Source organism: Lissotriton vulgaris, chromosome 1_1 (genome assembly GCF_964263255.1).
Source record: "Lissotriton vulgaris chromosome 1_1, aLisVul1.2, whole genome shotgun sequence".
Taxonomy (NCBI): Eukaryota; Metazoa; Chordata; class Amphibia; order Caudata; family Salamandridae; genus Lissotriton; species Lissotriton vulgaris.
The window spans coordinates 1,571,485,476-1,571,497,740 of record NC_141685.1 but is presented as its reverse complement, the minus strand read 5'-3'; positions in this window follow the sequence as shown (position 1 = coordinate 1,571,497,740).

Below are 12,265 nucleotides of genomic sequence, written 5' to 3'. Positions count from 1 at the left end.
GTCGTAGTTTTAGACCGCAATGCCCAGAATGCACCATTATTCAGATTAGACAGCTTGGCTCGTATCACATAACATATGTGATACGAACCAAGCGCGCATGTAAAGTCATGTGACTTGAAAATAAAGTCATGTGACTTGAAAACAACACTTTTGATTGGTGCATAGTAGTTTCTTTTCAACATCTTCAAACACCCCCCCCACTTCCCTCACTATCTCTTTCACTTTGCTGGGAGAAGGATCTTTTGAGTTTTCTTCCTGCTTTTTAACTTGAGAAAATGGCAGAGCAACACCAGCCAGAAGATTCATCATCTGATTCAGATATTGACATTGTTCCAGAGCAGACCCTTCCTAAGAAGAGCAAACATTAATTTATTTGGAAGGTTTTTAAGTATCCAGAGGGGCAGAAGAAAGTTAATGCCCCCAAAGTTACCTGAACAATCTGTGGAAGTGTGCTTTCAAGAGGAGATCCGAAGAAGCATTACTGTTAAGAAAAAAGGCAGGATCATTTAGTATACATACAATGATTAGGCACGTAAAAAATGTGCATCCGGTTAACTTTGCAAGGGCATCTACTCAAGCCCTTGCAGCCAACCCTCCAGCAGCTGTCCCCAGCACCTCTTCTGCAGGAGCATCTCCTTTATCCACTGCTTTGGATATCCAACCATTTTTGAGTAATGTACATATACGTTGCAACTTCTGCAATGAGATTCTCTGTTATGGAAAACAAAGTGTAAATTTGATTGAGATGGCAGCACTCATGCTCCCGCAAAAAAAAACATTTCTTTGATTATTTTTGTTCCTGTTGAGCAGTTTTTCGTTACCTGTTTTTTATTTTTGTTCTAAAAAACAAAAAATATATAACATTGTTCAAAAACCCCAATTTTTTTTTTTAACAGCTAACTTCACTTCTCAAAGAAGAGCTATATCTCTTCTACACTGTGTCATACTTTTTTTAATGAATGTGTAGTGTATAAATGAATGACTCAAATGACTGAGTGAAGGGGAGGAAGGGACTGATGGAATGAGTGAGGAAAGGGGAAAGGGTAGCATGGTGAGTGAGGGAAGAGGATACAAAGAGTGACTGAAACAAGGGGGCTAAGGGTAGGGGAGTGAGGTAAGGGGAGAGAAAGAGTAAGGGAAGGGCAGTAAGGAAAGGAAAGTAAGGGAGGAGGAGTGAGAAAAGAAGAGCAGGGGACGGAGACAGAGAAGGGGAGTAAGAGACGGAGAGGGAGAAGTAGAGCAGGGTAAAGGGAGTGAAGGTAAGAGAAGTGGAGTGACGGTGAGGGAAGGGGTATGAGGATGAGAAAAGGGGGGTAAGGAAAAGTGAGAGATGGGGAGAGAGGGAGAGAGATGTGGAGTGAGGGGATGGAGGGAGTTAGAAAAGGGGAGTGAGAGAAGGAGAGCGAGGGGGAATGAGGAAAAGGGAACAGGAAAGTGAAAGGGTGAGATATACAGACAGGAGGAAGTGGAGTGGGGGAAGGGGAGTGAGGGAAGGTGAGTGAGGGAAAAGTACTGAGGGTGAATAAAAGGCAATACCAGTGAGAGAAGGGGTATAAGGGTGACGAAAGGGGAATGAGAGAGAAAGAAGGAGATTAAGAGAGAAGAAAGGGGACTGAGGGATAAAGTAGGAGTGAGGGAAACAGAAAGAGAAAGACAGGAAGGGTGAGGGAGAGAGAGCGAGAGAGAGTGAGAGAGAAAGAGAGGGAGAGCGAGTGACTGAGAGGGAGTGAGGCGGTTAGACTGAGTGAGCAGAGGAAGAGAGGGAGAGAGAAATGGAATGAAGGGGAGAGGGGAACTAAATGAATGGGAGTTAGCAAAAGTGAATGAGGAAAGGGAAGTAAGGGAAGAGGACTGATGGATGGAGTGAGGGAAAGAGAGTGAGGGGGAGTGAGGGAATGGGAGCAGGTCAAAGGGAATGGGAGTGATGCACAGAGAGGAAAATATGAAGTAGGAGAAGAGGAGTGAGATTGAGTGAAGGGCAGTGACAGTGAGGGAAAAAGAAACATTTAAGATAGAGGAAAATGTAGTGAGTGAGAGAGAATAATGTATGGAAAGAGAGAGGAAAGAAAAGGAAGATTGGTAGAGAGAGAGAGGGAGACAGTGAGAGAGAGGGAGAGTGAGGGACGGTGAGAGAGTGAGGCAGTTATAATGACTGAGACAGAGGAAGAGACTTAGGGGCATATTATCAAGGGGGTTTATCTCCGCTTTTTTGGCGTTAAAAGCCAAGAAAGCGGAGATAAAATGATCTCCCTATTACCTAGCTGTCGCTAACACCAGTTAGCGACAGCTAGTAGGAGATAGCGACCATCTTGGGCCCCACTTTGCATGTCAGCGATATTTATCACTAATGACATGCAAAGTGGGCGTGCCAAGATGTTAGCGACTGAAAACAGTCGCTAACATCGCTATCTCCTATTACCAACTTTTGGAGATATTCGCGCTAAGCGCGAATATCTCCAAAAGCTAACACCTGCCCTGAGCAGTTCTTAGCCATGTTATGCAATGGGAGGTGGATAACATGGCTAAGAGCATTAGCTCGGTAATGCATGAATATCGCTGACTTTTCAGCGATATTCATGCATTGCGGCGATTTTTATCGCATTTGCGATAAACCTTGGTAATACCAAGGTATATTTGCGGTAAAAATCGCCGCAGCTCAGCGGTAAATGTTTGTCTCTAACCAAGCAATAGCGATAATTATCGCTATTGCTTGGTAATATGCCCCTTAGAGACGGATGGAGGAAAGGTGAGTGAAGGAGGGAATAAAGGAAGGGGAGTGAGCAAAAGGAAGTGAGGGAATAAAAGAAGGGGAGTGACTGAAAGTGAGTGAGGGATGGTGTGAAGGAAAGAGAGTGAGGGGGGAGAGAGAAAAGAGTGAGGGATACAGCTTAAGAAGGGTTGTGATGGAGGAAGAAAGAAAAGAGAAGTGAGGGTCACAGAGAGGAAAGAGGGAGCTGGGGAAGGTAAGTGAGGGTGAGGGAAGGGTACTGATGATGAGAGAAGTAGTGTAAAAGTAAATTAAGGGGAGTAAAGAGAGTGAGGGAAGGAGAGTAAGATGACCAAAGGAAGTGGAGTAAGAGACAAAGTGAAGAAAGTGAAAAAGGGAAAGAGAAGTAAGAGAGTGATGAGAAAGTATTTTTTGTTTGTCATACTCACCTTATAAGTAATGAAAAGTGAATCATATATTTTTAATAAATATAATATCTGTGGAAGAGAAGAAAAAATTGTGTTATAATATATATTTCACAATACAAAAAATTTTGTACAGTATGTTATGTATTTTATTTTGCTGTTCTCAGAATATATTGAATTTCACTGAAAACAGTGAGTTCAATAGTACTCATCATATAACAGCGGGCAAAAAAAAAGACAATCAATAAGATTGTCTTTAAAAAACCCATTCAAAATATTCATTAAGAATGTAACAATTAGAAAAAACATATCTTAAATGTCTTTTTCGAACAGGAATTTTTTACGTAAGTAAGGGATATTTCCAACAATCACAAAGTAACAAAACATTATTACTTCTTTTTTATACACTATAAATAAAGTAATGTACAAACATATGCTATCAACATTTACCCGAAATAGTCATTGTTTGTTTCATATACCATTTCTCATGGCCAAATAGTATGTGTGAAATCCTTAGTTTGGAAGATACCTAATAATACTCTTAAGCGTCCGTTTCCCAACCCTCTGAATCAAAAGCAACAACATCTTTGGTACCATCTAACAATGGTTATATCTCCACCCGATGCTATTTATCAAGTACATAGAACCTTAAACAACTAACATGCTATCAGAATCTCAACATCATCTGGTATGCCGATGACACTCTGCTCATCCTTTATCTTAGCAAGGAGCTGAATACCATTAACAGAAACCTCTACAAGGGAATAACAATTTCACCAACATCTCCAACAACTACAACAAATGTAAAACACCTCTGTCTCACTGATGATCAACATCTCCTGTGATAGCCACATCACCCACTCTATGATACACTTACACTGCCTCTACGTCAACTACAAGAATTTTTTTAACCTGATAACCCTCAATCACAAAGTACTTTTCAACACCAGACTACCCTTTCCTAACATCAGTAATTTTCCGAGGCCAATTATTTTCCCTAAAATTTTGGTTGTAAAAACACTAGGTAAGAATTTGGTAAGTCATAAGGCAAACGTTGTTTAAAAATCAATTGAGTATCATTACAATGAGTCCAGGCTTTTGTACATTTTAAATAAGCTGTGTAATGCCCTGATGTTGTAGAAGGACCATTGTGGAAAATAATTGCTACAGTTACAAAAGTTCTTCCTGATATTGATAGTTGAGAAGCCACAACATTTTTTATTAAAGTTGTCAGTTTTCTTCCATCAGGTCTGCATCGTTGAAGCATTAAAATTACATGCAGTCCATATTTGTATACATAATGTTGATAACATTTGTGAGTTACATTGGGTACAGACCATGTTTGGATTTGCTTCTCTAACTATATTATTAAAAGACACTGATTTGCAGTCTGGTAAAGTCAAATATATATATATTTCAGTGTCTATTTTAGTACTACTTGAAAACGATCAATTGTCACAGTCATGTTGCCATTTGTAAGAAAGGCCAAAAAGATTTTCAATATCTATACCTTCATCTTGCAATACAACAAGCATATACATTAGAAATTCCTGACAATCTTGCTGAATATTCTGTGAAAATTGGTTTAAACCAGAACATATGTCTAAAACATTTCGAATATCAGAAACACTTTCTATTTTAGTTTTATCACTACTATATTTCTCAAACACAGAATTCAACAAACAACAGAATCTTTTGTCCCGATTTTCAACAATTTGTTGTAGTAAAGTTTCAAGAAAAAAAACAACATTAACCACTACATTAGCATAGTAGTTGACACCAGAACTGTTTTCAAACTGAAAACCAAGAACCTCTTCAATAAAATATCCTTTTTCTTTTTGCTTACTATCACTGGTTCATCTAGTTTTTTTTCTTTTCTCTGCAACCTCGCTACAATTGTTTTCATATCTTATTTTTCGGCTTTCCACACGCTTTTCAAGTACTGGATATTGGGGTAAATTGAAAGCATGTTCTCTTCTTAACCTATTATACTCTTTTACACAATTTACATCTTCACTAATCTTTGTGTCATCAAAATCAATCAGGTATAATCAAGTTCTGACTCGAGATAAAGCAACATATGCCATACCCTCTTCAAACACAGTACTTCCAATATCCACCAAAGCACAATCAACACTTAAACCTTGAGATTTATGAATAGTCACCGCATATGCCAAACAAACAGGAAACTGTTTTCGGCGGACATATAAATCTTTTACAAGCAAAAATCGTGCTGAACAATGACTCAATTGTTGTATTTCTTAAATTTCATCAAATTTGATTTTCAAAAATTCAATGTCATCTCTATTTGGGTAATTCACAAAATCAACAACATTACCCATTGCTCCATTTACTAAACCTCTTTCCACATGTAAATTACGTCGTAAAATTATCCGACAATTTATACATGCATATAGATTCTTTTTTAAACCAGCAGTTTTAGATATTGATTTCTCTAAAGAACCTAATTTTGACTTCAACTTTTCTGACAAAATATTAGTAGCTCCTTCATGCTCTATTCTATCAATAGCTTCCAGTTTTATAATTTCTTGATTTTCTAACTTGAACCTTTTTTCATTGAATATTGAACATTCTTGCAGAGTTGGCATCAAGCATATCACTGATTTCTTTTCTGCAATTTCTTTATATATACTCTCTGGGAGAATATTTTCGTTTGGAAACAAATTTGTAAGTAATCGTGCCTGTAAAGCTTCTTTGCCGTGTTCACTCACTTTTCCAATTCTCATATCTTCAAGAATACGTTTATAATCAGCGTCCTTTGCCTGTCGCATATTTGTAAAGAGTTCTGAGTATTCGAAATATGACCAAATATTAACATTTCCAATGCTTCCCAGGCACTTTCTTGTGTCTTCATGTGTAACTGTTTTAAATACTGGCTGTCCTTTCACAGGAGTTAGTTGTAGTAGATCTCCAAAAACTATGACCTGTTTGCCTCCAAATAACACATCATACTCTGTTATAAGGATTTGTTGCATTCTTCAATGAACAAAGGCAAGCATTCAATTTGATACCATGCTTACCTCATCAATAATGAGAAGTTTAATTTTTTTCAAGACTCTAGAAACTTCACAACAAGCTTCTCGAGATAGCTTGTGGTATTCTAATTTATTTTCATGCTCTACTGGCATCATCAATAAACGATGTAAAGTAATCCCTTTAATGTTATGTGCTGCCAATCCAGTTGGAGCAATCACAACACAAGACAGTGACGACTCAGTTCTTTTCTGTAGATAAGTTGCAATTCCTTTAATGAGAAAACGTTTTCCAGTTCCTACTTCTCCACTCACGTACAGTTAGACAGGTTTAAATGACGTACATGAGCACTCTTTTTTCTTATGATATAAACCATGCTCAATCTGTTCTGTCACTTAATCGTATATTTGTTTTTGCTCAATATTTAGTTGTTTTTCCAATTCTTCTAAGTTTATTACATCCTCTTGAGCTTGTTGCATTGCTCTTTCCACCTCATCCATGGCAGTTGCTGTTTCATTTTGGATAATTGGTTGTCCTAGTTGATCCTGACTCAACGAAACAGAATTTTGACTGTCTTGAGAACTGTCTCTAGCAATCTCTGCTGCAGTTGTAGCTTCTTGCTGTATTTCGTCAATTCAACATTTTCAGATAATTAGTAAAAACAGGACATTCTATAGTATTTTTAGTTGCGTTGAATGAATCTTCATAACTGTCAAAATCTCCAAGTAGTTCCAGTTCTGTACGCCATGGCTTAAAGAGTTGCCAAAGAGCTAAATAGTAAAATTCCTTTTTGTCAGGAGTTTCGCAACTCATTTTTCGGTGATTAATCAAATGTCCTTTTCTTTGTTTCACTAAACATACTTCACATCCAATCACAGCATATACTAATTTATTGATATCTTCTGTAGTATTCCTCTTAAAAGTATATCTTTGAAGTACTTCATAGAGACAAACGTTCTCAAGATGATTACTTCTATTTGGATAGTATGTATCCAACATATTTGTCTTCAAAATATCTGTACTGTCTGGTTCTCTCTCTGCTAAATACTCAATTTCTTCTACAGATTTCAAAACTCGGCTTCATGTTTTTGCAAGACCTAAACTCACCCAAATGATTGTTCTAGATTTGGAGCATTGACACAAGACAGTATCCATTGCAATTCAGTAAAATTATTACTACAGTGAAAGAGAGTCTTGCTGGGAGTGCTGTTTCAGATTTCAGGACAGTGCAGCGGTGTACAGGCAGTGTAGGGGCTCAAGGTGGGACTGAGAATGTAGAAATGAGAATTCACTGAAATGATTTTCTACATGCTACAGAGAAAGTTGGTATGCAATTTCTACAGCACACCCAGGATCTTTATTACACAGCATGGAGACTATTTGGGAATTCAGAGGCCTGGCACACATGCTGCCTTGGACTTTATAGCACTAAATGTCCTAAGGACGGACTCACTCCATGACTACATGCATTGCCATATTTTAAAACACATCAACTAAGCAAATTATTCTGCCACATTTTTCTGAAATGAATTCTGACTCACACTGTGATCTTAGACACATGACAGTATCCCTTGCAATTCAGTAAAATGATTACTACAGTGAAAGAGAGTCTTGCTGGGAGTGCTGTTTCAAATTTTAGGACAGTGCAGTGGTGTTCAGGCAGTGTAGGGGCTTAATGTGGGACTGAGAATGAAGAAATGAGAATTCACTGAAATGATTTTAACAACAGCACTGTACTGCAAAGAAATATCTCCTCAAACACATTAACATACCAAATGCAACTATCACAAGGTTTTTCCCAAAGCAGACAAATTCAGAATTACACTCTATACAAATAAACTCCTGCTTCCACATTAGAACACATTTTTGTTATTAATTTAAACTGCACAACATAGATCTCCTTACAAATTAACAACTCACCTTTAAAAATGCTTTTGTAGATTTAGAACAGTGGCAATCACACACCAGATTTTCTTAACCCTTTAAGTCCTGCCGTCAGCCAACGGTCGTCACGAGCACTACCTTGCCAGTGCTGCGCACGACCGTTGGCCGACGGGTCAGCATTCGTTATTCGAACGTTCAGCACTGGGCGCTGAACGTTCGACCTTCGGAAGGTGTTAAGCAGAATCTCTCAATTGTGCACCAGTCACTGGAATCATCGAATAACATAGCTTCCCTCTTATTTTACACACACATTTTTGTAGATAACCAATGAAATATCTTCCCACATAAATTCAAAACCAAACTAACATTTTAATTGGTTCTACATTGCAACACTTTAAATCTCACATAATATTCAACCTTCCCCCACTTCCCTCTCTGCCTGTTACCATGGTAACACTCCATAGAACACCTAACTGAACACAAAGGTGAAAAGTTCATCTGCAAAAAAAAATAGCAAGGGTGTTTGACTTTTCAATACACCAACCTAACCTGTGTAATGTTCCTTTCAAGGATTTTTTCTCAACCATTAGCATTTCTCCTTTAAAAAAAAAAGCATGCACCCTAATTTTCAATTTAGAATTTTAAGAAACCACCAATCACTTCTTTTTTTTCAAGTGCACTGAATCTCATCCAGATTTTTTCTAAACTCCTACTTTTCAAACTGCCATTTCATTTCCAGAGCACATCTGAGTACAACTACATCTCCCTTCAAGATGCTTAGAGTGTGGATTGTAGGACACAGCTATATTTTCTGGGCTGAAAGGTATGCAGCAAATAGATGCTTTCTCAACCTTGATTTACCAAATGAGGATATTAAGTGGATTGGCCAGAGATGATTGAGATGTCACCAATTGATGCCATTGGTAAAATCCTTTTTGCCTCTCCCACACTCCGACCTCATAATTGTGCACTATGGTGGCAATGACCTAGGCACTTTGACTGGGGTAGGTCTGGAAATGCTTTTAAAGGACACATTTGGCAATTGATGTCACTTTTTCCACAAACTGCATTTGTATATTCTAATATATACCAAAGGCAAAAATGGAACTGGTCCAACCAATATTGTCCGCAGATTGAGAAAGCAAGGAAACATGTGAATAAGTCTGTTTCTGCTTTCCTCAGAGACTATGGTATGGGTTCTATATACCACAACAACTTGCGTTACAACATGCAAAGCATTTATAGAAGAGATGGTGTACATTTCACAGATGAGCGAAACAGAGTCTTCTTCTTGAACTTTAGACTCTGCATCGGTACTTGATTGTAGGTACAAAAAACACTCAATGAACACAATGGCTCTTTTTAGAGCCAACCAACATCTAAATACTCAAACTTGTTACTCGCGATTTTAAAAAAAAATAATGATTCATTGACCTTCGAGGTCCTTCAGGGACCCCCTGAGAAGGACTAGGGGGTCAGGGAGTTTCTACCCTGCTCCCTTTTCACGTTCTCCACTTTTGTTTTTGACTCTATTCTGCCTCAGAGGCACAAAATGGAGGCTAATGGGTGCTTCCGTTCGGGCTGTAGCCGTGTCTAATCGTCCTATGGAAAATAACATGGGGAAAACACGTTTTGGGACCCCCCTTTTTTCTCAGCCCCCACTTGACGAATCCCCCAAAACTTTCAGTGAAGGAGCGGAGCGGAGCGCAGCGGGCCATCTTCTTTGAGAAATTCGCAAAGATTCATCAACTGGCGCCAAAGTTATTCCCAATAGAATGTTGCGGATTTCCTATGGAAACTAGGTCCTAACTATAACTACCTATTGATGACAGCCAGTAGGATATATATATATATATATATATATATATATATATATATATATATATATATATATATATATATATATATTCGCTGAAAAAACCATAGGTTATAGACCATATATAGTTAGGAATTAGCATTTACAAAACCTTGAAAATTCACTGAAAAAACCATAGGTTATAGCCCATATATAGTTAGGAATTCGCATTTACAAAACCTTATTTTACTCACACAAAACCATTGAAATTCCATATATAGTTAGTTGCACTAACTATATATCGCGCACCCGCAATCCACTGCTGATGATGTCACATATTACATCATTCATGACATGGTCAGTGACATCACTGATGACATCACTGATGACATCTCAAATGACATCACTGATGACATCTAAAATGACATCACTGATGACATCACTGATGACATCTTATTTGACATTACTGATCACATCACTGATGATATCATTTATGTGATAATACGATGAACCTCTTCAGACTCTAATATAACCTTAGATACAATCAGTGTAAACAGACACTCACAGACTGTCACTCATCCATGGAGTTACTCACACACCTAGTCAGTCATGCAAAGAATCAATCACACCTCCATTTCCTCAACTATGCAGTTATACAAACTTTACTTATTCAAACATATACTAACACATATTTACTCTCTTATACAATCCCTGATACAAGTTCACAATGATCCATACAGCCACTCACACATTCACTGGCTCTTATGCACAGTTATTTATATATGTCAACTCTCACATGTACTGTGTTTTACATATGTACTTACTTTGACATGTAGCACTGAGATATCCATTCACTCACCAATACACTCATGCACACAGTCAACCGCCCATACAGCTGTTTCCACATGCACTTTTGAAACCATACATCTAGTGAATCAACTGCTCACACATCTATGCACAGAGTCATACACCTCCCAGCCACCCACACACACACTCAGTCTCCCATACAAATACTTGGGCAACCAATCAATAACCCATATAGTTACTCATATAGCTACTTATCAACACATGCAACAGTTTACAGAACAACAGACATAATGATGCACAAATTAAGACAGTTTAGTCACTAACCCATGCACTCAGTGAGACACATTTAATCACTCACTCATACAGTCAGTCATGCACCTACTAAATCCTTCATCCAGACACTTATACATCCACTCATTCTTCAATATGTAAGACATATTTTAACTTTACAGAAACATACAGTCACTGGATGTTGTCATCAGTGATGTCATCAGTGATGTCATTTGAGATGTCATCAGTGATGTCATCAGTGATGTCACTGACCATGTCATGAATGATGTAATATGTGACATCATCAGCAGTGGATTGCGGGTGCGCGATATATAGTTAGTGCAACTAACTATATATGGAATTTCAATGGTTTTGTGTGAGTAAAATAAGGTTTTGTAAATGCGAATTCCTAACTATATATGGTCTATAACCTATGGTTTTTTCAGTGAATTTTCAAGGTTTTGTAAATGCTAATTCCTAACTATATATGGTCTATAACCTATGGTTTTTTCAGTGAATTTTCAAGGTTTTGTAAATGCTAATTCCTAACTATATATGGTCTATAGCCTATGGTTTTTTCAGTGAATATATATATATACATACATATATAAACATATATCATCTGTATATCTATATAAATACAAACATAAATGCATGCATACATATACTTATATGCATACAGATGCATGTTATTTACATGAAAGTTGAAAAAACACTAATAAAAGCAAAGCTAAAAAGCCACCTCATTACAAACAGAATGGCTTTAACTTAAACGAGGGCGAGATCTATTGCATTTTCAATGCTTGTTTACTTTGGTTCCATCAAGAAGGCATTCAGATGTGTCACACATTTGCCATAAATTCTGAATGTTAGCACTCTAGTTTCACATTAGATCACTGTAGTAAAGGTACTGCTCACCAGGGACGTCTGCTGCTGGTATTCAAAGTGCATGTTTCCGTCTGCATGTCAGAATTTTTTTAATGAAATAGAAGAGGATTTGAGAAGTCACTCAAAATGATCCCTAATTTTTCTTTCTGAAGCACTAATCATACTTTCTATGGCAAAATTAACCCCCTCATGTTGTTCCTTTTTAAATTGAGTGTTTTCAGACTTACCACTTCATTCCAATCAAGATGGCTTCTGGTGTGCCATACTTTTGTCATAAGTAAGACTGTTAGCGCTCTAGTTGTTCTTTAGAACACTCTGGGACATTCTGTCATTGGGCTATACTTGGGGTACATCTGGGTGATATTTGGGCTACATTTAGGCTCTTTTGTCTCTGGTGGCCATCTTGGGAGACTGTATGTCAGAATTTTTTAATGAAATTGACAAGGGTTTGAGAAGTCACTCAAAATGTGCCCTAATTTTTCTTTCTGCAGCACT